Source organism: Phyllostomus hastatus, unplaced genomic scaffold (assembly GCF_019186645.2).
Source record: "Phyllostomus hastatus isolate PE091 unplaced genomic scaffold, TTU_PhHast_1.1 phas_contig_432, whole genome shotgun sequence".
Taxonomy (NCBI): Eukaryota; Metazoa; Chordata; class Mammalia; order Chiroptera; family Phyllostomidae; genus Phyllostomus; species Phyllostomus hastatus.
In genome coordinates, this window is record NW_025333880.1 from 1,452,124 (window position 1) to 1,478,597 (window position 26,474).

Sequence of the window (26,474 nt, forward strand, 5' to 3'; positions counted from 1 at the left end):
CAGAGGAAGCAGGGCCTGCCTTTATGTGCCTGAAAAGAGGAAGTTCCCATTTTCTCACTAAATTATTTCCTGGAGATCACAGAATGAAGTAGGTCTCATAAAATGTATCATATTTCCCATAGGGACAGTTCCAAGGCTGAAGAGGTCATGTGTGTGACAATAGACGTTTAGTTATATGTAATACATTTGCGTCACATCCACTTTCAAGCTCCTACCTTCTCCATAAGAGTTAGGGCAGATACATCTGATTCCTTGGGAACCCCAATAAGAAATGAAATCTTATTGTGCTTTATATATTAGCTATCTTATTTCTGTCTTATAGATATCTAATATTATTTTGTATGTGTGTCTCAGCACTCAGAACCAGCGCAGAAGCACTCAGTGGATTAAGTTAACGTGCTTAGCGTAATGCCTTCTACCTCCACAATTTAAAATAATAGTTAGGTGGCAGTGCTCTAAAAGGGCACAATTGTATCATGCTTGTTTGTGGTACAAAGATATCTGATATTTCTTAAAATCCTGTCAAAAACCAAACTCTACAATGAGTAAAACAAAGTGAAAATATGTGTTTGTTGCAAAGGTTTAAACTTGCAAGATGGGAAACTCAAGCCTATGGGAGTGATGAGTTCCAAGTTGCTCACAGACTCAGGAGTGTTTAGGGGGTGAATCAGGAATCAGAAATTATTTGGCTGTTTCAGCTGGTTGGTTGCCTGGTGTCTTCCTCCTTATTGGGGCCCGGGATGCAGAGCCATGGAACAAGGGGGTACACAGATGGCGTAAACAGGCTTGGCGTTTGGGGCTTGGCTGGTGATGTCCTCTGACAATTTTGGAGAAGAGCTATAAACTCCTACTACAACTTATGTTATATAAGGTTCAATTTAATTTTCTTTGACTGCCTCTGTTGCTCAACTCTATTTTGTCTCTGATGTATATGACTTTATTTTGGTTTGTTTCTCAATGTGAAAAAATAAAGTTCTACCCACATGTATTGATAAAATTGGGTCACTGGGTAATAAAAGCCCTATTGAGATTTCATAGTTTAAAAAACAAAATTCAACTGAATACATTTTAAAGAACTGTTTGACTTTATTCAATGATTCACAAATTGGGCAACATCCAACCTAGCAGATAGAAAGAAGCTGCAAGGAGCTGCACAAAATGAAAGACTTTTAAAGGTGGAAGGGAGCATGAACAAGGAAGTTATCCTGGGTGAAAAAGTGGATTTGGTACTATAGCCACCGTCCTGTAGGGGGTGGTAGGTGTCAGGCAGATGGCCTGACCCGTCCATTTAGGAAGTTCTTGACTGACTCCTTTAAGATTCCTTTCCTGGGGCAAGCATGAAACTGTAAGGAAGTCTCCATATGTTGGCCTGGGGCTCAGCAAAGCAGCTCCATTTTGGGGCCAGTTTTCTTGTTTTTAACAATATGCTTTTTAAAATAAATGTCAATTAAAAATCACAAATAATAATTTTCTTGACATTTTAGCATACAGATTTATTTTAAAGGGAAATATCTTTTGATCATTGGTTTCTTTTTAAAAAGCTGTCCAAACAAATTTGTACAAATAATTTCCCCTTAGTCAATGTACTAAGTTCTTTTTTGACCTTTTAGTGGTGTTCATATCTGTGGCCATGCTTTTCAAAAGAATCTCTAAAAGACCAGATATATCAATTTTAATAGTTAATGTATTTATTTATTTCATAGTTAATGTGAGTTTCAAGAATGTCTTTTGGCAATGAATATACTTTTACATCTTGCAGTTATGCTGACAGTCAATTTATTAGAGTTATAATTTCAGAATTCAATTTTTCCTTAGGACTGTAAGCCATTTTTCAAAAATTTTATCATGTCATTTATAAATCTAGTAAGTTTTATTTGAGAAAGAACAATCACCTTTACTCTTTTTACATATTCTTCAATTATCATTGGATTAGTTCAAGTCTAATGGTTAAATGCTTTTAATCAATTCCTTGAGCAACTATTCAATTAAATTAAACAGAATTTATAGGTTTAGTATCTTCAATTTTTTAAGCACTAACCTGGCAAACTCTTAGCATTTCAAGATGCCAAAAAGATCTTCCTGCTCCTTGTCTGAGTTTAAAACATATTTATTTTTCAGTTGATTAATTTAACAAACACTTTTATAATGCTTACTCTCAGGCTGCCCTGCCAAACTGGCTACCGAGTCAAGCCGATCTCTTACTCCCAGGGTTATGAGGTAAACAGTTTTCCTCATAATGATGGTGTTGCTGGAGGAAGTAGGGTCCTCCACTGTACTGCAGGAAATGCATTTCAGGGACACACACATAGGAAAATTTGAGGTATAGAGGCAAGATTAACTGGAATGAAAACAAAGTACTGCCCACAGGTCCACCCTGCCTGATGTGTCCTCCATGACCAGGTAGCCTAGCTCTGTCTCACTGCTGAAGAAGTTCAGCCCCTAGGGCTGCAGCTCGGCACTTGTCCTCAGCCAATCCAGGAGCAAGGCCAGGACCCAGGGCTGCCGTGCCATTAGCCACAAATCTAAGGCTCCACTAGTTTAGAACCATTTCTGTTCCCATCCAGCCTATGCAGCTGCTGAAGAGAGAAAGCATCAAACTTGGGCCTTGTTAAGCTTTGATTATATTTCCTTGGGTTTGGGAAAAGGTCAGCCTTCTTTCAAACTATTCATCTTTTTCCTGGGTCTTCCCAGGGTTATGTTGGTGCTTCCCTCTATCCAACCCCTTTCCTGGATCTCCTGGGGTTTTGTGCCCTTATCCTATCCATTCTCTTTCCCCAGATTTCCCAGGCTGGACTTCTCCCCTTTATGATCACCACCTTAGCCTCTACTGCCCAAACACCCAGCAAAGGAATTTCTTCCTCACTGTTTATCCTTCCCTTGGGTAGTCTGCAAGAAGGTTGGTTGTTCCCTGGGGATATTGGAAATCCAGTCTTTCCTGCCCTCTCTGATGCCCATAGTGACTATGAAGCTGCTTCTTCCCAGTTAATCTGGCTAAATATCTGATTCCATTCTCTCCATTTGTTAATAACTAACTAGCTGCCTATGCTAACTAGTGGGCATAGGGATGAGGAAATTAGCTACTGGAGCTTCTATAAACAAGAAGATGAAACCATGGAAAAGATGTTCCCTCATGCACCCAGCCAACACAAACACAACTATAAAACTCCAGTTTTGTGTTCCTGATACTCTTTCAGCGTAACCACTAAAATTGTGCTCAAACAAAACTGTGACCGTCTCCCTCAGTGGAGGACATGAGCCTGAGACATGTCAAAAAATTGTACCTCTTGCAGTTAGCAAGGCAAAGAAGTCTTTATTCAAAACTGTTTCAGTAAGAGTCAAGACCGTTGTAATGGGGGGAGAGAATGAATGAAATTTCACTGACACAAAAGACTGGAGAGTTTTACATGCGGGTTGAGCTAAGAAAAAAGTACTGATGATATTAGATGAGGCTGGCCAATGTGATTAGGCCACCCGAGTTCCCTAGTCAGTTCTGGTCATGGAGTTAGGCTGCTACCCTCCCTCAGAAACTGGGAGATGAAAGTGCTGTCTTTCCTAGTGACTGCACTTCAAAGGGATGGCTCACAGGTCCCTGAAAGAGACATCCCTAGGGCCCAGAAGATTAAGTTTCAAGGGATCAGAAAAGAATAAGTGCTCCAAGAAGAGGGATGTTGGGAGCGTATAGTTAAGAAGAAACCTGTCTAAAGTTTGGTTGAGCTGAGAGGTCACACCTCAGGTGGGTGGTGTCAGTTTTGCACCTAGAAGACTTATAGATAGAAATAGATAAAAACAGTACCTCAATAAATCAAATCTGAGTCACTCTGTATTCAATGATGAATAATGAGGAGGAGGCAACCATTCTCTTCTCAGAACTAATCTTCAGGGATCCCTAAGAGCTATTTGTGTAATAGATCACCTTAGATTTAATCTGCAAGGTCTGCCCAGAGGTATCCAGCCATGTAATCTGAAAAATAGAGACATTTATTAAAGAAGATAAAAAATACAAGGAACATTGTACATAGGACAATGCCACTTCAGTCCCCTTTAAAGTGGGCACCTTAGGACCTCACACAGTTCTCCCAATTGCCATCAACTGCTGCCCCATCGTATTTTCCTGAATCTCACTGAGGGTCTGAAATCTCTTGCCTTTCAAAGGTGATTTTAGTTTTGGGAAAAGCTTGAAGTCACAGAGCACCAAATCTGGGCTATAGAGAGGCTGGGTGATTAGATGTTTCACAAAAAAAATCTGCATGAAACAAGATGCATGAGTGGGCGTGTTGTCGTGATGAAGCTGCCAATCACCAGTCGCCCATAGCTGTGGTCTTCTGAATCACCCCAATACTTTCTGTGGAGGCATGTTCAAGCTTAACACAAAATTTGTGAAGATTCATTGCTCTACTCTCAGTCAGTTTGAATGCAACTACAGCACAGTACACATGCTCACTCAGTGGCATCTACCACCCCCTCTGACTAGTACAGTGAAGTTGTTATTGTTTACACCTGCATATTCCAGTCCACTCTCCTTGGCTGCCAGTTAACATCGATGTTGTACAAACAATTCTCACTATATTAATAATGGCTGGAATTTTCCCAGACAGATCTCATATTCTTTAATGTGTTTAAGTAATAATTACATTTTTGTTTCTACCATCTCTAAAATATTACATCATCTTCTTCTAGAAGGTACTTAAAAATGATAGTAATACAAACAGAAATGTATATTGATATTTGTTATTCTGTTATATTTAGTGAGTTTCATAAAAAGTGGAATTTTGCCTCTTGATTATAACATATTACAAATTAACTTACTAAGTTTGTGTTCTGGAGAAGAGGAGAACAATTCACACTAAGGAAAGTCATGCCTGCTGAGTTTTAATTTTCAGGAAAAAATATTTAGCTATTTTATCCACGATATACCCAGCTTTTGTACCAACTTGTAATTTAATTGTTCATGTTTTTTTTAAGGCAGTTAAAATTACTGAGGGTAACCTTATTAGTTTTGATTTAATGAAAGCAGTGGGTATTATGCAGAAGGTGAGAAGAGGTGGACACTATTCATATGAAAAGAAATTAAATTTTCAAATTTTGATTGATTCTGTGACTCACACTATTTTTGGTGATAAGTTGATAAGATACATTGCCTGAAGAAAATCTGAATTTAATACAGTGCAAATATAAGTATACCAATGGAAAAAAGTTAGAAAGTGTTAGAAAAGCAATTCATTTTGTAAGTGTTCTGATAAGGTGCAGCAAGGGGATTTATGCAAATGTAACAAATTAAAGCATTTATCTTGCAAACCTGATAAATAGTGGTAGGCACTTTAGAGGGTGAAGATAATTAGTTCCTCAGCTCCCACATGTGCACAAATCATTGCTACAATTATATTTACTACTTCAAAATGACTTTTTATTTCAATGCAACACAGACTTAGAAATCTATAATCATGCCACTTTATTCCTAATAATTTTTGTCTGTATTTAATGTAGGGATGGATCCCCATGTAATAATGTTGTTGGCCTTTTTTCTCTCTCTCCTTAAGAAGTCACAGTAACACAGAATATTATCTTACTGTGAGCAAGGCCACTTAGAAGCAACCCCTTCTCTCCCTAGCCCCTCTCTGATACAAGATCTAAATTGCAGTTTATGATTTATAAATGAAAATAAGACTTTGTCAGACCCCATTTAAAATCTTTCAGTGTCTCCCCATTATCTAGCATAAAGTTCTGATAAAGGATTTTATAATTAATTCCTGCTAACCGATCCAAGCTCATCCTATACTAGTTGTCTTCACCTTGAACTTTGTGTTTTAGTCAAATAAACCCTTCTGTCTCCTTACAGATGTTGTCTGTATACCCCGCTGCTGTGTTGTTTCTCCAGAGAACTCTAACTTGTGTCATTGTGAAGGTGACGGCCATGTGAAGCTGATGCTACTTGATCTTGGATTTCTAGAATGTTAATTTTTTGTTAAGTCACCACAATAATCTTTGTGACATATATTTGGACTCAGATCTCTGAGATGTGCATATTTTGCTCATTACATGTGTTGCTTTATGAGAGTCTTTCTATATGAGTTGCATATAGATTGCTTTCCTATTTAAAAAAAATTAGGGGAGTATGTAAGAAGGTCTGTATTTTAAGTAATCATGAACTTAATAATAACGCTTTTGAATGCCCCTTATTTAACTCTTTTATCACATAGTTTATCAAATTTTGTTTTATAAGTAATCTGAGGCACCCATACATTATATCTACAGCAAAAAGCTTTTTATATTTTCTTCTTTCCCCTCCTTTATTGTCCCATGTTCAGTCACAGTATTTCTGCTTTATCACAATGCACAGCAGCTGCACAGTAGTCTTCCACTCACACCTCCAGCATTATTTTAGTATTCTATGTATGTTCCTACACTTTAAAGTGCTTACTTTCAGCCCTTTTGCTAAAGCTTATCTCACCATTATTTGTTTGGATGAAACTTATCCTCTAGTCAGCAGAGTTAACAAATTTGCTCTGTAGAAGGCCAGGTGTAAAATATTTGGGGTTTTGTAGATCAAGATGCCACAGACTGTTTCGGTCACAACTGCTCTATGTCCGTGTGGAGGTAGCCACAGCACTATGGCAGGAAGTGAGTGCAACTGCATACCTGCTAGCACGGGACCTTGGCCATAGTTTGTCAAGTAGCATTCTGACAGATTTCTTAAAGGGGATGGTGGGCACAGAATTCCCTTAGTTCTTGTACATGGAAAACTGTTGATTTGCTCTGTTTCTTATTCTTGCAACTTGAAGGTCAACTTAGCTGGATACAAAAGCCTTGATCCACACTTAATTTTGTTGAAATTTTAAAAAACAAAGTCCTATTGTTGCCTTGCTTGATATGTTTTAAAACATCAGATGCCTTTATAAATTATTTGAGCATTTTGCCTGCATGCCTTGAAGATTTTATCTTCATCTTTGAAATATAATAAGTTTAGCTAAGATGTGTCTCAGAATTGATTGCTACGGGTTAAATTTTCCAGGTAATTTCTGCACTCTTTCAATGTGTAGGTTTTTTAAAATATATTTCTGAAAAGTTTTCCGGGGTATTGTTTTAAATATTAACTGTTCCATTGTCTGTTTGTTTTGGTTTTTTTGAATTTTTCAATGACTGATAATACACCCACTATTCCTTCTCTGCCTGTTTTTCATTCCACAGCTTTTTTTTTAATCCTTTTTATTTCTCTCTTTAGGTAATATTTATTCTCTTGGTTGTTGGTTTTTTGTTTGTTTATTTGTTTTTGTCTTTCTTGAATATACCTTAATTTTCTGTAATTTTTTTTATTTTTCAATTACAGTTCACATATAAGTGTCATGTGTACACACAGTGATTAGGCATTTATATAACTTACAAAATGATCACCTTGGTAAGTCTAGTGACCATCTGACACAATTGTATCTCCTATACTGTGATTTACGTTTCTCTGACTGGTTTTGTAACTGGTGATTTGTATTTCTTAATCCCTTTTCCCTTTTCCCCCACCCCTAAATCCTCCTCCCATCTTGGCAACCATCAAAATCTTCTCTGCATCTATGAGTTTGTTTCTGTTTTTTAATAGATTCTAAATATAAGTGAAATTATATAGTATTTGTCTATGACTTATTTCACTTCCCATAAAACCCTCTGTATCTACCCATGTTGTTGCAAGTGGCAAGATTTCATTTTTTATGGCTGAGTAATATTATATTAATGTAGTACATCTTCTTTATCCATTCATTTATTTATGAATACATGGTACTTCATTAAATTTTTCTTTCAGTCTGTTCTCCCTTGAGTATTTTAATGCATTGTGTTTATTCTTTACAAGGATTTAAGTATTTAGGTTACTGAAACAATATCCATATTAACACATAAGTAAACTGAGCCTTTACACAGAATAGACTATAGACCTGCTAAAGGAAAGTTTATAAAGTAGAACCCAGGACTGTTGAGTACTAAGGAACAATGTTTTTCACATAACAAGATGCCATGCTGCATGTTAGCACAGAACAGAAGGATCAGCATGGTCACTGTATGTGCATGCACAAATACGAGAATGTGAGTTACAATATCTGGAACAGAGGCTGGCCCTATATTAGTTGCCAAAAAAATTGCTGAGTTAATATTGAATGAGTTGTGTGCATGTTAAAACTGCAAAACACCCGATCTTCGGGACATCAAAGAGCTGGATGAGATTGTAGATTGCCGGCTCTTGCGATGGTAGATGCCTATATCCACCAGGCTGACTAAGCCTCCCTAGTCTCCCCCTACACAGTTCATTTCTCTTAAGTCAGTTCTGTCCTCTGTCCCGACAGACATATCCCTCTAAGCCAGAGGATAACCGAAGCGCTGTTGGAAACTTGGGGGTAAGACTGGGATCACTAACCAGATGATGGTTTTGGGATTTACTCACATAGATTGTTTTAAATATTTACTAATTAAAGGGGGAACCCTCCTAAAAAGATCCTAAAGATCAAACATTTTAGAAAAAACCATTTAAGATGATGTGTGGATTTATCTATTCTCCCAAATAGTATAAAAGGGGGCAGAAAACATGTTTGGAGATGGGGAAATAGAAATAACCAACAAATTTTACAGATTTTTCTACTTCCCTCTGAATTTTAAAAGATCTTAAGTATTCAGACCTCTAGAGCAACTGTCTAGTCTTCAAATTTGTTTCTTCTTACTTGTTTGGTCATCTACTTAGTCACTGCTTTCTGGAGAATACATGCAATGAGAACTGTAGATGCTTTATGTGGCAAGATATTACATTAAAATGTTGAACATGAACTTCCTGTACATGATCCTTTCCTCATTTGGTCAGAAGCATGCCTGTGGCCTGGAGAATTCGACTGTCGTGGCAGGAATGCAAAGAGAAAGAGACGAGGTTCGGTTTTTGACTTCCAGATTGGCAGGCTACCTCAGAAATGATAGTCAGCCCCGGGAGACTTCTGAACCGTCTCCTGTTCCAGGAAGCCGTGTGGGAGACAAGCCAAGGCTTACAGGCCACTGGTGCCACTTGAACAAGCTCATTTTGTTCCTGGTGCAGGGAAGTCTCATTAGCAGTTCTTGTCAATGCCGGATGAGCTTTCTGTCAGAATCTGACTGAGCTTGTCCAAGAGATGCCTGTACACTTTGCTGACACCTCTTCGAATGGCTTCATGTAGTCAGCCTCTCCCCTCTTTTCTCCCTTATCCCACTCCCCTTTTCAATGACCCAGCATCATTGTAAGTCAAATGCTCAGAAACAGAACGCAGTTGGCAATGAAATCCAAAGAGTTAATGTTATAAAGAGCAAGTGCATGATGCATTGCTTGGGGGAGATCAAGCAGTGATGAAACCCTCAACTGTTATTTTATAGGGCTTTTAAATATTGTTAGGTGAAAGCAGGCCTTGTGGGAGGTGGCTTTCAACCTATGATAATCTAGAAAAGAGAACATTTTGAGCATGGATATGTGATTTGGGTAGGAGTAAAGAGAAAAATTGAAAAGGAATTATAACACTGTCATGAGTTTGTTCCAGTGGCTGGTGCAAATTCCAGTCCAAGTCCAAAGGCCAGGAGAGCCAATGTCCCGTCTCAGCAGTCAGGCCAGAGCAGTGTCTCCCACCTCCGCCGCCTTTTTCAGCTTTTCTATTCTATTCAGGTCTTTCATTGGTTGGGAGAGGGCTATACACATGAGGGAGGGCAATCCGCCTCACTCGGTCTACTGAGTCTAATGCTAATCTTATTAAAAAGCATAGTCACAGACATGCCTAGACATACCAAATGTCTGAACACCCATTTTTTTCATTTTAAAATTGTGCATTATATGCTGTGTGGATTTTGTGGGGATTGAGAAGAGGGACTACAATCTTCCTAGTACTAAGAAATTGTAAAGATCTTACTTAATCTAGTTTATGGGCGGTATAAGGTATGGTAGGTTTAAAAGGTGTTTCAGAAAATCTTTTATTTAACAAATACATGTTTTAAATCAGATACAAAATATACCGAGTATTGTATTTTTGTTGTTGGGTGGATTAAAAAATATTGCTTACATTGAAATGGATGAAACTAAATATTAGTGAACATCTTTAAATGCACTGACAGGGTAAAATTAACCATCAGAAGCCCATGCCTTTCCAGCTCATGCCCAGGTATATATCCTTAGATAGTACTTATTATCCAAATAAAGATAATGATAAGGTGACAAAGCTGGTGAACATTATACATCTATCCGGTGTACTGCAATCTGCTTCACTCAGTCTACTGACCCAAATATTAATCGCACTCAAAAGCACCCTCACAGACACACCCAGAATAGTGTTTGACCTAAAGTCCAGGCACCCTGTGACCTTGGCAAGTCGACACATAAAGTTAACCATCATGGAGCTATAATAAAACGTCTGGATATAGTGAACCAAGATGGGTGTTGAGGACTGGCGGGAAGGTAAGTTACACAAAACAGAAGATTTCCACTTTCCCTTTTTTTACCATTTTTGTTGGGACATTTCTAAAGATAGATTAGCTCAAAATGGGGAGAATTAGGATAAATTCTTTAGGCGAAAAGGCAAAATAAGTAAAATAAATTCTCATTTTTTATAGTTTTAATTTTTTTGAGAAGGTGATAAGTATGAAATTTGCATAAGAAAGAGTTGAAGCATACAAGCTTTTTTTTAAAGTAGCAGAGGGAGGTAAAATTGTGTTACTTTAAGGGCCGACACAGAACTCCTAGGGTGAGAAGAGTCATGTTTGGTCATAAATACGAGGATGAGACCCTTTGGGCATGAGCAGATGGTTTGCGATAAAACAGAGGGCTAGCTACACTGTGCGGCAGCAGCAATTATCTGAAACCTTGGGTGGGAGCGACGGATGAGTGAGCTTGGTCTGAGGAGGCAGGGGTGGGCAGCAATATGGTGCAAGGCTGAAATTCTAGTAGAAACAAATAGCCACCACCAATTCCTTAGGTTAGTTCAAGGGTGTTCAAGGCCAGAGATGTCAATCATCTATGTTGAGTTGTTGGTGCTGCTGCACAAACTAAGTAAACCTACTTCTTCCTCTTTTGTCTCTAAATGCTTTTTATTAATTTTAAAATTATATTTTATGATTATGCTATCACAGTTGTCCCAATTTTCCCCCTTTGCTCCCCTCCACCCAGCACCCCCACTACCTCAGGCAAAGCCCTCCCACTCCCTCAGGCAAACCCCACGCCTTTGTTCATGTCCATGGGTCATATGTATAAGTTCTTTTGCTACTCCATTTCCTATACTGTACTTTACATCTCTATGGCTGTTCTGTAACTACATATTTGTACTCCTTAATCCCTTCACCTCTTCAAACATTCCTCAAAACCCCCTCTAATCTGGCAACCATCAAAACATTCTCCATATCCATGATTCTGTCTCTGTTCTTCTGGTTTGCTTAGTTTGTTTTTTAGATTCAATTGTTGACAGGTATGTAGTTATTGCCATTTTATTGCTCATAGTTTTGATCTTCTTCTTTGACTTACATAAGTCCCTTTAACATTTCATGTAAAAATGGCTTGGTGATAATGAACTCTTAATTTTTTCTTGTCTGGGAAGCTCTTTATCTGCCCTTCAATTCTAAATGATAGCTTTGCTGGGTAGAGCAATCTTGGCTGTAGGTGTCTGCTTTTCATGACTTTGAATATTTCTTGCCAGTCCCTTCTAACCTACAATGTTTATTTTGAAAAATCAGCTGACAATCATATGGAAATTTCTTTGTAGATAATTATCTCCTTTTCTCTTGTTGCTTCTAAAATTCTTTATCTTTAACCTTTGGCATTTTAATTATGATGTGTCTTGGAGTGGGCCTCTTTGAATCTATCTTGTTGGAGACTTTTTGGGCTTCCTGGACTTACATGTCTATTTCCTTCACCAAATTAGGGAATTTTTCTTTCATTATTTTTTTTCAAATAGATTTCCAATTTCTTGCTCTTTCTCTTCTTCTTCTGGCACCCCTATGATGTGAATGTTGGAATGCTTGAAGTTATCCCAGAGGCTGCTCACACTTTTTATATTGTTTTTTTGGAGTGGGGGATTCTTTTTTCTTCTTGTTCTGATTGGTTGTTTTTTGGTTCCTTCTGTTCCAAATCATTGATTTGATTCTTGGCTTCAACCTTTCTACTGTTGTTTCCTTGTAGATTGTTCTTTATTTCAATTAGTGTATCCTTCATTTCTTACTGGATCTTTTTTATGCTGTTAAGGTCCTCACTGAGTTCCTTGAGCATCCTTATCACCAGTGTTTTGAACTTTGTACCTGATAGACTGCTTAGCTCCATTTTGTTTAATTGTTTTTCTGGAGATCTGATCTGTTCTCTCATTTGGGCCATGTTTCTTGGTCTGCTCATTTTGGCAGCCTCCCTGTGTTTGTTTCTATGTATTATGTAGAGCTGTCATGACTCCCTGTCTTGGTATCCTGGCCTAGTGCGGTAGGTGTCCTCTAGTGTCTAATGGCACAGCCTCCCTTATCACCCAAGCTGGGTATTTAAGGTATGCTCTTTGTGTGGGCTAGGTACACCTTCCTCTTGTATTTGAGCCTTGATTGCTGTTGGCAGGTCAATTGGAGGGATTTACCCAGGCCAGTCAGCTGCAAGGACTGGCTGTGACCACTGACCACCAACCTCCACCCTCTGTGGAGGGTGAGCCATGCAAGGGCATGGTGGTGGTGTTCTGACATTGTCTGTAGTTGTCCACTGGGTTTGAGGCTCTGGGGTTTCCTGGGTGATATAGTCCAAGGTCAGCCTCCACCTGTGTTCTGCCCAGAGCCACACTGCCCGAGCTATAAAGCATTCTGAGATGGCTGCTACTTGTGCTGGGCTTGGATGTTCCCAGTGGAAGTCAAGCTGTGACCCTCCTAAATTTTTAAGTAAAGTCTGAAATACACATTACTTTGTGCTAGAGGAATTGAGAGGATAAAGATACATGTGTGTAACTCAGTGGGACAATGGGATATAGAACAAAGGATTCCTTCACACACAGGAAGCATAACCTGGAGTGGAGATTGAGAATTCAACTGAAATGACATGGAGAAATGTGAACTTGCTCACTGTATCTTTCCCTCACTCACCGTAGAGGATTTGAGGGATTCAGGCCAACTTCATGTAAATATTAAGGATGTGGTCACCACAGTCAGCTGAAGAAATTATGCATGTCTAGATATTTGGATTACAAGTCTAACAGAAAGCATTCCTATTGTACTTCTTTACTTGGCTTTCCAAACCACTACTGGCCTATATAAGAAGCCAGGCCTGTGGTGCAAGTTGAAAGGACCTTGCATTAGATATTTTGGTCCACATTTATCTTTGGTTCTTTCCTCTTAGAAACTAAGCTCTGACACATTTACTTCAGAGTTGTTTTCCTTTCTGTGGCTCTGTGTACATGCTGCTCCTTTTATATTTGTGCTCAGTGGTGTGTTCTCTAAGATCTGTAGCAACCAGAGCCTTCCTTTCCAGACAGAGCTGATGTGGAGAAGATCTGGAGGTCCGCAGGGGAGTCTCACTTTCAGATGGACTTGGAAATCAAACAATAAATGCAAACCATGTTATTAATCAAAACAGGCTCAAAGGATATTTGCCTGGCAGCACTGCAGAGAACAATAATAAAATTAAATTAGCACCTGTGGGTAGTTACATATGAAAAAGTATTTCTTTACTTGTGTAATGATAGATAAATGGGGAAACACATTAGGGTTTGAAAGCCCCTTTTAAAGAAGGGCTGTATGCATGGCATTTACATACCTCAGCTGGTTGTCAGAGTTTTCTGTGCATCCTAATAGCTCCTCTGCTGTGGCTGCCAGGAACTATCATTCACATCTCATAAAATAAGCTACAAGTCAGTATCTCTTCATGGTTTCAAATTGGAGGCTAAACACTCTTACAGGCAGTGGCACCTGGAAACAAGTACTAAAGATTATGTTTGGGATTTGGATGAGAGTTGAGTCTTGGTGCTTTGACTCTTTCATTGGTTCACTCATTTGACCAACAAATTCTTAATACACTCATCATAGGTGCCCAGTACTACATGATACAAACAGGATTTAGATACATCTCCTTACATGAAGGAATTTTTCATTTAGAATGGGAAAGAAGGTATATACACATGTAGTCCCAGGCCAGGAGTGTTATACGAGAGTATTATTATGTGTATTACTGTAACTTCTGCCCTTATTTTGTTCTTTAAGGACTGTAATGGATAAGGCACTATAGATAAGAGGTCTATACTTCCTACCTCCAATTCTTCCCTTCTTACCCAAACCTTGATCCACTGTAATCTGATTTCACCCTCACCAACCAATAAGAAATGTTCTTGGCAAACATCACCAAAGAGCTCCTTATGCTAAAGAATTCAAAGGATCTTCAGTCTTCAAGCAACTTGATGTTGAGACTTTCACTTCCTCCTTTATTTTCTGTTCCATACTCACAAGATGGATCAACACTTTAATCAGAAAACTGATTTTACCCTAAACTTCTAAGATGGGCCTCTGCTAGTTTTCCTCCCTGTGTTACTTCTTTCTCTTTTCTGGGCCTTTCCACTGGCTCCTCTTCCATCCAGGAAAGTGTCTCTCAAGTTTCTATCCTGGCATCCTTTCTTCCACTCTTCTCTTTTCTACCTGCTTCCTTTGAAAGCCCTCACACAGGAGCACAGCTTCTTCTCTCAGCCTTATGCTGTACACTGCCAGATTTCTATCTTTAGTTCCAATCTTTTTTTTGTGCTTTCTACTTCTGAATACCCAGTGAGCAAATTCTCCTGAATATTCCTCAGGCATCCCAAACTCTTGTGAAACTGAATTAATGAAATTCCTTCTGCATGCGCTGCCCATTTGCCCAAATTCATCCTCATCCTCTTTTCTTTGTATCAGAATGATTCTACTATAATGATATTAAATGGATAAGACAGAAACCCAGGGGTTACCCTTCCCTCCTTATGCTTCTTGACACTTTTCAAATTTTTAAAATCATCCGAACCCACCACAGCCTCTTCCACTACAAAAAATGGCCTTCCTTATATTTTACTTACACTATTAAAATAGCCTTCTATTTAGTCTTTCAATTTGTTTAAGATTTCTTCCAACCTATTCCCCAAACTGGTTTCAGAGAGTTCTCTCTAAATAATTCCACATAGTTCACCATATTGGTGTCTGCCTTTGTCCCTCTTTCCCAAAATTTCTTCCAAAAGCAGTGGAGACCAAGAAGAAAAGAAAACTAAAACTATACCAAGACAATAGCTTTAGCATAATTTAGAGACAGAGTGCTTAATATACAAATTCTGAGATAAAAAGCAGAAACAGCAAAATCCAGGCTGGGTTCTCTCACACTAACTACTTTCTGCACCAAGGCCTTGCAGTAAGTGGAGGAGGCCTGGGATCATTATGGAAGAGAGGACATTGGGGCTAGAATTGGCCTAGAGTTGGTACAGACTTGGATCAAGCCATCCTAGCAGACCTGGAAATATTAAAACTGTGCCTGGTAGATTTGAGCATGACTGTAGGTAAGGGTTTGAAAGCATGTAGAATTTGAAGGAGCAGACTTGAAAGTCATACATTTGGGGGGAAAGTAGCAAAAGGGAAGGGAGAAGCAGCACTTGGCAATTGCTTTCATTTGAGATGCTCTAACAAAATACAACAAACTGGGTGGCTTATAAACAACAGGCATTTATTTCTTATAATTCTGAAGGCTAGAAGTCTAAAATCAGGGTACCAGCTCAGTCCAGCGAAGGCCCTCTCCCAAGTTGCAGACTCATTGTGTAATCCTCACGTGGTGGAAAAGGTGAGGAAGTTCTCTAAGGTCTCGCTTATCAGGGCACTAATCTCATTCATGAGAGCTCCACCCTAATGACCTTATCACCTCCCGAATTCCCCACTTCCTCTGCTATCCTCACCTTGGGAGTTAGGATTTCAACCTACAAATTTTGGGAGGACAGAACTGTCGTTCCATAGCAACATGTGTGCATTATTTTTTCAGAGAAAATATCTATCCCTTTTGTCAGGTTTTCCAAAACACCTGCCAGCCAAAACAATTTAAGAAGCTTTGTTTTTGATAGAGGTACTGAAAGTCTGTCAAGATATGTCAGTGCCTTGGGAAAAGGACTATTAGATAGAAAACACCATATGTGCTTTGCAAGGAAGTGAATGAGTGGGAGCACTTGGCCATGCAAAGAATAAACATATTCACACTAATTTGACTAAAGGTATATTAGTGAGGATGGATAAAGTATGGTATTATTTGAGAAAGTCTGGATTGTTCTGTCTAGAGAATGATTAACAATGAGGAAATAATTCCAAAGCACAAGAAAAAAATGAAACAGAAAGATGATATATTTTTGAGTCAGACCAAATAATGGAGAGTTGAAAGTAAGAGATCGTATTTTGTCACAGAGATGGTGAATAACAGTGCTGCCTACTGGACTATAGCCACAAGGACAGACCTTGGATAATTGGTAGTATCCTATCAGATAATGAAATTGACCCAACAGATGAACCAAACTTAGCCACAGTTTTTGAGATTTTATTTATTTGGGGCAATGTAGTAAATTCTTCTTGATTTAATAACATAGTAAAATAATCATTATTTAACAACAATATTTTGTAGATACCAAAAGCTGACTGGATTTTCTGAATCTAGTTTTATTATCACCATCATTGTTATCAGAGCTAATGTTTGTTTGCTCCCAGTTTCTTATTGTGCTAGGAGGTTCCCTTCATTACCATATTTAATCCTTAACAAAAGTCCTTGATGTAACATACGCTATTATTGCACCAGTTTGGGGGAAAGAGAAACTGAGGCTGAGAAAAATTAATTCACTTCATGAGGCAGCACACGCCTAGGTGTCTGTGATAGGGAAATACATCCTGCTACCATGTTCCCCCGCAGCCTGGAAGGCTTTTCATTTCAGTTTTGAGAGTGTATCAAAAGAGAGAATTAGAATTTAAAGTACCTGGCATCTTCTTTTGCCTGGAAACAGTGATTCAGGGTGATGTGCACTCTAAAAAGGAATAAAAGACACTGATTACAATTTGCATCAACCCTCAAAAACATTGCAAAGTAAAACATGACAGAACAGCCCCAGAGGAAAATGCAAAGGGAAGGAGAAAGGAGATGGAGACTTAGATCAAAAGAGAGAAAGGAAAGGCTGGAGAAAATAGAAAGTGAAGCGTCAGCAAGCAGCAACTAAGGACATCTGTGGAAGAACAGGCGCTGTGACTTCCGCTTCGCTCTCCACCCACACGAGCACCGTGCCAAACTGTGAAAACCTGTGGAGCATTGAGGGAGAACTCGCGTTCTATTATCATCTCTAAGTTACTTATTGAGAATTACTCTAGAATTTAAGGAAACCGTTTTCCTCCTCATTCTATACAGTTGTCTAGCTTTGGATCTTTTCTTTAAAATTTTTGTTGTTGTTGATTTATAAACTCTCAAGTATAACTAGTGGCTTAAACTGCTTTTCCTATACATTTTGTCTATGACTTTCTAAAAACATTTCCTTTAAAATTTAATCAGTGCCAAATAGGACAAAGAATTTACACCCTGCCAAATTACAGATAGTTTCCTTCTGAATGAGTTCTAAATAATAGAATGTTATGTCCCTGGCTATTGGCTAATAGTAATATGATAGCTTCTGAGGGAGTGAATCAGTCACTATGCTAAGAGTTCAGCATGTATTAACTCATCGAATTTGCACTATAATCTTGTGAGGAGCATTGTGGCAGAGACAGGTGGTTGCCTGCTACCCTAATTTTCCTTTTGTTTCTTGTAATCATATTTTACCTAAAGTGACATAGTGCCAACTGCAGACTCCATTTCCAGGCCCACCTTGGAACTTCATGCGGACATGTGGCTGAGACCGGGTCCATGAGGTGTGCCCAGCACTGTTGTGTGGAAGTTAGGCTGCTTGGAGATGCTTTATTTTGAACCCACCCTCTACCCTACTTTCTCCTTTTCACTCTCTGGAATGCAGACATGATGCCTAATGATTCAGCAGGCAGCATGGACCATGGCAGCTTGTGGATGGAAGCCGAACAGTGCCGAACACCGGGGAGCTGCAAGAGAGAAGGATCCTGGGGGTCTGAGTGAGTTCCTGGAGCTGTTCTACCAGCTTTGGGCTGCTTATATCTGTACTTCTCTTATGAGACAGCATCCAGTCATATAATAGAAAAATAGAGACATATATTAAAGATGATACAAGATACAAGAAATATTGTACATAAGACAATGATGCCTCAGTCCCCTTCAAAGTAGGCACCTTGGGACCTCACACAGTTTTTGCCATTGCTATCAGCTGCCCCATTGTATTTTCCTGATTCTCATCAGTGGTCTGAAATTTCTTCTCTTTTAAGGTGGTTTTAGTTCTGGGAAAGGCCAGAAGTTGCAGGGTACCAAATCTGAGCTGTAGGAGGGCTGAGTCACCTGGCGACTTGATGTTTTGCCAAAAAACTCTGCACGAAGCATGGTACATAAGCAGGTACATTGTCATGATGAAGCTGCCAATCACCAGTTTCCCATAACTGTGGTCTTCTGAATCATTCCAATAGTTTCTGTGGAGGAATGTTCAAGCTCAATGCAAAATTGGATGCAGACTCTTTGCTCTACTTGCTCAGTCATTTTGAATGCCATGGACACACAGTACACATGCTCATCCAGCAGCGTCTAGCACCCCCACTGACTAGTACAGTGAAGTCATCATTGTTCATGTATGCACATTCCCGTCCACTCTCCTTGGCTGCCAGGTTACATCAATGTCACACAAACTGTTCTTGTTATATTAACAATAGTTGGACCTTTTCTAGACAGACCTTATATATAAGATAGATGGTTAAGTGAACAAAGGAAAAGACCAAAGATCTAGAAAAGTGGAAATGTCATGTGAAATAATAGCAGATGTTCAGTTCATTCATTGCTATTTGTTCAAAATGAGTGTTATTACAATTTTTGTGATAATACTATATCAAGCTCCTCTTTTGACCAACAGTTGCAAGAATATCCTTTGACACCACACTACTTTTAATAAATGGGGAATTTCAAGTTGAAGAAGAGTGTAACTTTTCTTCACCTACTTTTTTTCCTGAAATAAGGAAAAGTATAAGGGTTAGCATTGCCAGAGTAAGTATAAAAAAGTTATGGGAAATGCTGTTTTATGAGAAAGTTCATGTGGGTAACTGGCATGTCCAAGAGAACCTCCTGATTGAAGAAAATAATGTTTTAAAAACCTTCTATTCAACCTATTAACTCAATTGCAAATTTGTATTATATTCTGTGAGTTCATTTAGATGCAAAGTACAGTAATAAAAAATCACAAACAAATCATGGTGGCAGACAGAGAATAAACAGGTTTGTGTCTAGCACTTTGGAAGAAGGGGTTGCCTAGAACACCTTAAGAGATGCCACATCAGTGCTTTCCTTGAAATCACGCTTCCTAGGTAGCAGATGGCACAAAATCAAAAGCTGTTCAGAGAATAGCCTTGGCATCTATCCTTTGGGTGGGAGGAAGAGGGTATTTTAATTTTAAGGAAGAAAACATAGTTCATCATCTGCACTGGCCTATGAAAAGTTGAGAGAGAAGAATGCTAAGGGAACAAGTCACTTTCTATCCATTCACCGTCCAGAAAAGCAGAGAACAGAAATCTGTTTGTCAGAGCTTAAGAGAAAATGACAATTTCACTTGGTCTTATTTCCTTATGACTTGGTTTTGAATTTCAAATTACTGCTACTACTAGGCACATGTTCCCTCCTTCCTTGAGCAAACTTAAGGTCTATTTCTTCCTCATGGGACTTTATGTGTGAAAGGAAATCAAGGACTGAGGAGACAGGTGGTGCTCAAGCCCCCTTCCCCACCACCACCAAGGGGCCTATTTTGTCATTTTGCTTGCCATGTTGGTATGTTAAATTATGTCATCAGGGGGAAAATCCTGTGGTCTCTTCCCCTGTCCTTCTTTTCTCATATCTTAGGCTATTTATGCTGAGTTGATATGAATCAGATCTCCCAGGTGTGTTGCACTGGTACCACCTCTAACTTGTCACTTGCCTAGATCTGAATTCTGGCACCTGTCCCCCCGTGGACTTGATCAACAGACACCAAAGATAGAAGAGAATATTGTGAGATATTGAATGATAAATGGCCTCTAGACTCACTCACATGTGTGTGTCCCACTGCTGCTAATCCCTTCCCCTCAGAAAACTTTTCACAATGAGATTTACAAAACTGTTACCCCTATAGATGAAAGATGGGGATGTGGAAGGCAATATGAATTTTTGGAGCTGGTCATCAAATGGATGTGTGGGAACAACTCCTATTAAGATGTTAAGCTCTTGCTGGTGAACCAGAAACAATGTTTATCATTTCAGGGTTGAATCTACATTGCTTGTAGGTCTTCCAATAATTGTCTTAGTTGTCAGATCCAAGCCCACCTATAGATAAAGGGGATGATAGAAAGTTCTCAAAGTTCCCTGGCTGGTATGACTCAGTGGATTGTCAGCCTATGAACCAAAGGGTCGCTGGTTCAATTCCCAGTCAGGGCACATGCCTGGGTTGCAGGCCAGGTCCCCAGTTGGGGGTGAGCAAGGAGCACATTGATGTTTCTCACAGTCTCCCTTCTTCCCCTCTGTCTAAAAATAAAATCTTAAAAAATATTTCCCAAAGTACATGGAGTTGCATCTTATGTGGCATAGGCTCTAAAGGAAGATTTAAAGTGAACTTCTCATATATTCAAATTTAGGCAAAAGTAATCTTGGATTTTTGTATCAGTCAGCTTAGGCTGTGTCATCCTACAATGATAAACAGCCCCCAAATTTCAGCGGCTTTGCTGGCTAGTTTTATTTGCAGGTTGATTTCCCATGTCTTCCCCTTTCTGGGGTCCAGACTGTAGGAGTAGCCCCTCGTACATGCTATTCTCATGGTAAGAAGGTAAAAGAGTGAAGGGGAAACCATTTGATGGCTCTTCAAGTTCAGATGTGGAACGTTTCAGTCCTGATTGCATCCCACTGGCCAAAGCCAGTCACACGGCCAAGCTTACAGCTGATGACTGAAGGAAGTGTATTTCTTCCCCTAGGAAAGGCATTGCAAGTCACATGCAGTGAGTGGGGTGAATGATGCCACTCTTGGTGGTGTGACAATAATAGGAAACAAAATTAAAACCTGTGACCTAAATGGGGACAACAATGCAGTCCCTTGAGGTGTCCCATTAGCAATACATGTGTGATTTCTTACTATGGAGGTGGTGTGAGCAGCCTGCCTTTCTCCACATGTGCACCTGATGAAGTAGTTACATTTGTGGAGAGGGAACATGGGCCTTAACATGAGAATCACTCTCACCTCTGAGAGAGATGCACATGGGGAGGCAGTTAGGGAATGAGACTGTCTGAGTTTATCGTAGACACATTTTCCCACTTTCTACTGACTCCAGGAATAAATACTATTAATTAGAACAGCAGCAGAAAATTGTTGATTTGTTGTTCCTTTCCTCTTTCTTTTTAGTGTCACTCACAAATACTTCAATTTCAAATGTTAAATATTTGTATGATGAATCTCTGTAAGTGTGTCAACTGTAGCATTTATTCACCCTCCCTACTCCATCCGACTGTGGAGTGCAGGAGGTTGTTTGCTACGCCTACTGGCTGCATATTAGTGCAGTGATGCACACTGTTCTCTAGTGTAGCATTTAAATGCATGAGCTCTGGAGCCAGTTTCCTAGCTCCCGTTCTAAATGTACTATTTACCAACTGTGTTTCTTAAATGTTTATACCTCATTTTTCTCATCTGCAAAATGGAGGTAATAATAGTTCCAATTATGTAACATTTATTAAGGGTTCAGTGAATATATGCATATTCACTGTTCTGGAACAGTGGCTTTATTTCAGGTCCAATCATCTAGGAGGATACTTGTCATGCAGCAAGTATGTTCAAAAAAATGTTTGTTGAATAAATGCAAAGCCCCATTCACGATCCAGGTCATTGCTTCTTCATCTTGCCGTTGCTTAAGCCAGAAATATGAGAATCATCCTTGATATCTTTTTCTTTCTTATTTTTTTGAATTCCATGTGTTTGCCCTCTACAAATGAACATTTTAATCCATCTCCCCTCCTACTGCATTGGTGCACAGTGCCACCATCCTCTCCCCGTAAAGGAAAGGCTCCTGTTGGTCTCTCTGCTCCCCCTCTTACCCCGCCAATCAATTTTCTAAGCAGCAGGAAGGGAGGTTTTCTTAAAGAGGTAAATATTATGATAACAATAGCATGATAACAGATCCCCTATCTCCCTTAGAGTCTGACATCCCTAACACTGCTGTCAAAGCCCTGCCCCTGCCACCACCGGCCTCCTGTCAGGATTTTCTCTGCCTGTGCTGTCTCTGTCTGGACCACAGCGACTTTTATTCCATTTCTCAAGCATTTCCATGGCATCTTTCTTCAGTTTTCACACCCAGTGTTCTCTGTGGCTGCATCACTATTTTCTTTATCCTCTCTACCTGTCCCCCTCTCTTAGCTGATCTGTATTAATTTAGAAAGTCTCAGGTTAAAAGTTGGTTTCTCAGAAACACTTTCCTTTCTTGCCAAGTAAGTGCCCTTGTTCAAGTTAATTAGATATTTTTTATGATTCTCTTCTCAGCACTTACATGAGAAATATGCATCTCAGTAGTTTTTGAAACTTATTAGATATATGAGTGTGGCTTTTTTGCCATTATTTAAAATAACTATATGGGGGAAAGGAGACCCCCCAAATCCACCTTAAAACCTGCCCTCCCAGTTATAAAGCTCCTCTGTGGACTCCCCAAAAGAGTTTGTGCTGAATGTTGTAGGGCTCCTCAAAGGAAACATTTACTACATCGTTTTATTTATTTCAAAATGAATCTTCTAATATAGCACTTTGAAGACAGTTAAGATGTAGTAGTCAGTGCAGATAACTTCTAAAGAATCATTTTGTACTCCTGATAGTGCTTACAAGTTCGGTAACAGGAGATAAATAAAATAGATTTACTTAGTAGAATTACAGCATCTCCTGGGTACGGCACTGGGTTACAAAAGGAATCATCTGGATGCATTCTGAAATGTCTCAGGAAACAAGGAGAAAAGACTTGGCTAAGAGACTTTAGGTGCTACATTATGTTTCTTTGACCTTTAACATTACCTTTTTCAGAGGTTTCTTATAGGATATGCACTTACATTAATCAGTATTCATTAATACAATGCATGAGCATTTTGCATATGTCTGCATTTTATTTCCCAAAGCAAGAGACCATGTCTGAGGTTTAAGAGCTAATAAAGCATTTCATTGCTTTTGGAAACACTGGAAACAGTGGAAACTGGCATGAATTAGTGCATGTGCTCGCTTTCTCCATAACCCACCTTTTCTTAATCAACAGAAACATCAAATACATTGTTTTTCACTATACTTGCAAATATGAGACATATGGGTTTCAAATGAAATTGTCTTGCAGCACAGAAGTAGCAATAATTATGAACAAACTTTTTAACTTCTGAGAAATCACTGCATGCCAAGCAAGACATGACAGCAAAAAGAAAATAAAGCATACCGAAAACAGCATCTTTAAGGCATGATCCTTCAAGTTCTCAAATATAGTTTACTGTGGAAATGCTGACAACTTCGACATTTTAGGACATATCCAACTGATGCTTGGTAAAGAGGTTTCACATCCAAACTGTATTACTGTTTTATTTAAAATTATTTTCCCCCATCTTTGCTTCTTATGCTAAAAGCCCCTCAGTATATGCTCCCCCCTTAATAGGATACTCAGTTGATTTACGTTCTAAGTACACAGGTAGAATGTTCCTGTGAAAGAAATTGACTAAATCCTGTAAAACCTTTAATTGGTGCTTAAATTCCAACAGCTGCCTTTCTGCAGATAGCCTGGGCCCCGGGGAAACGGACTAATGCGACGCGCAGGCTTTGTTCACAGCAGCCTCCTTTCCTCTATCCCGGGAGCTAAGATTTGCATGTTTTTCCCAGCTTTACTTCCTCTTTCAGAAAGCAAAATACGTGTGAGAAACTTCTAATATAAAATGTCAATCTTCTTTTCTGAGCTAAAGTCAGTCGTGGCTGAAATATTAGTTTCTGAGGTTGTATGGGCAAGCTGATGGAGGACAGAGTTCAGCCCTTCAACCCAACGGATTGCAGACTTCTGGACGCTTGCTGTCTGTCACCCTCCTCGTCATTGGAGAACAGTCATCAAAACACGATGCCAGGTGTGCTCTACTTTTAGAGAGCACACAGGTAAAGAATACTTTTAAAAGTATATGAAAACCATCTTTTGCTTGTCTCTAGGTGTTAAACCACATTGATTTAAGAAAGTTTTATGGATTTAAAGGGGTTATACTATCTTGTCTAAAGTGAAGTTATAGATGATTTTGCTGGGCTGATAAAGTTTCTCCTGTTTTAAAGGTCTTTTGCAGGATCATTTCCATCTCCCCACACATGGTCTATTCCATGGTCTGAGGACCAGTAGGATCGACATCATTAGGAAGCTTTTTAGAAAGGCAAATTCTCTGACCTAAGGAATCTCTGCTGGCAGGCCAGGGTTCGTGTTTCAATGAGGCTGCTCAAATTTGGAAAGTCTTGAACTATACAGTACATCAGTTGTACATGGTGGGCGGTTAAAAGCGTAGACTGTGGTGTTAGACACCCTGAGCTCAAATCCTGATTTGAATCTAATTTAGGTAAATTATCAATCTGTATCTCATGTTCGTCATCTGTAAAAGTGAGTTTTAAGAACACCTGCACTCACAGAGTTAGTCTTGGGATAAAATGAGTTAATGCACATAGAATATTTGGAATTGCACTTGGTACATAGTAAGCACTGATAAACGATATTCATTATTAGAAACTTGTTTTATTGTATGCAAATATTTAAGATTATTTTTGTGTTCACAAACATTTACAGGGTACTCAAAAGTAAAACCAAATCTTTACTAGACACTCAAAGAAATAAGAGGACTTTTTGAGGTAGGAAAAATGTTTTGTCATTATTTATTCTAATCAAGAATTGCTTTTGTTCTTCACATCCTGAAGTTCACATGGATGAGAAAAGGAAAGAAAAAGGAATATGAGGGAAAGTATGTATAATGTTATAGATTTAGCTTTGAGAGTCAGAGGAAGTAAGTTTGAGAACAAATTCCATAATTTAACTGTGAAACTTTATTTTTTATGAGTTCTTTCTGTGTCTTCGGAAATATTTATCTTCTTGGTTCAAAGATTCTTGTCCCAAAAAAAGAAAAAAAATGAAAACAAGATTTTTGCCCTGTATTTTCTTCTAACAATTTTATAGTTACAGTTTTTTTAGATCTATAATATATTTCAGTTAATTTTCATGTATAGGTTGAGGTAACGCTTACTGTTCTTTTTAGCGATTGTGAATATGCAGCCCTTCTAGCACAATTTATTGAAAAGACTTTCTTTCCCCCACTGAACAACCTTCACACATTGCATCCTCAGGTGACTATGTGTACAGCTCTACTTCTAACCTCCTTGTTCTGTCATCTATACTTCTACTTCACAAAGTACCACCCAGCTTGAATGCTTTAGCTCTCAAGCTCTCTTTACTTTACTTTAGCTCTCTTACTTGATAAGTAAGTTTTAAAATCCAGTAGTATAACTCTTCCAATTTCATCTTACTTTAATGTGTTTTGATGTTATCCTGCAAATTTTAGAAATCAGATATTGAGATTAAACTTAATTTCTACCAAAATGCTGGAATTTGATTCAGTTTACTTTGATTCTAAGGATCAACTTGGGAGGAGTTGCTGTTTTAATACTATTTTTTTCTTCTAATCCATAAATATGCAAAATCTCTGCAATATAGATATTCTCTAGTTCTGTCAGCAATGCTTTGTATTTCTCAGTGAGTATCTTTTTTGCATATCTTGTTAAATTCCCCTTTGTACTTAATAGTTGGGATATGTGCTATGTAAATGATAACTTTAATTTTTCATTTTTCAAACATTTGTTGCTAGTTTATATAAATGTAACTGATTTTTTTATATTGATGTTCAAATGGCTAAATGCTAAGCTCATTTATTTGTCCTGTTTTTTTTGTAGAGTACTTAAGATTTTCTGTAAATACAAAAATGTCATCTATGAAAAAACTATTTGACAATTTTACTTTTTCTTTCTAGTACATATTTTTTCTTGCAGGTAAAGACTTTTAGTACAGAGGTTAATGAAATAGCAAATAGATATCCTTATCCTCTTGTGTTCTCATTTTAGGGCGTAATATTTTCTTTCCCTATGAAGCATGGTGTTAGGTCTAATTTTGTTTGTTTTTTAGATTCTTTTTCAGTTTAAAGGGATTATCTTCTGCTTTCAGTGGAGAATTTTCAGTATTAGTGCTGAATTTTGCTACATGTTTATTTTATTTTATTTATTTTTGCAAGGACTGAGGTAGCCATATAGTTTTTTTTCATTCTAGTCTGTAAATATGATGAATAACATTGATTGATTTTATAATGTTGAACTAACCTAACATTTCTG

The 26,474-nt window shown here is 38.5% G+C and overlaps 1 pseudogene; it reads left to right on the forward strand.

The window, feature by feature from the left end:
- Window positions 1-10,407: 10,407 nt before the first annotated feature.
- LOC123822828 overlaps window positions 10,408-26,474 on the forward strand; it is a 79,938-nt pseudogene continuing 63,871 nt past the window's right edge.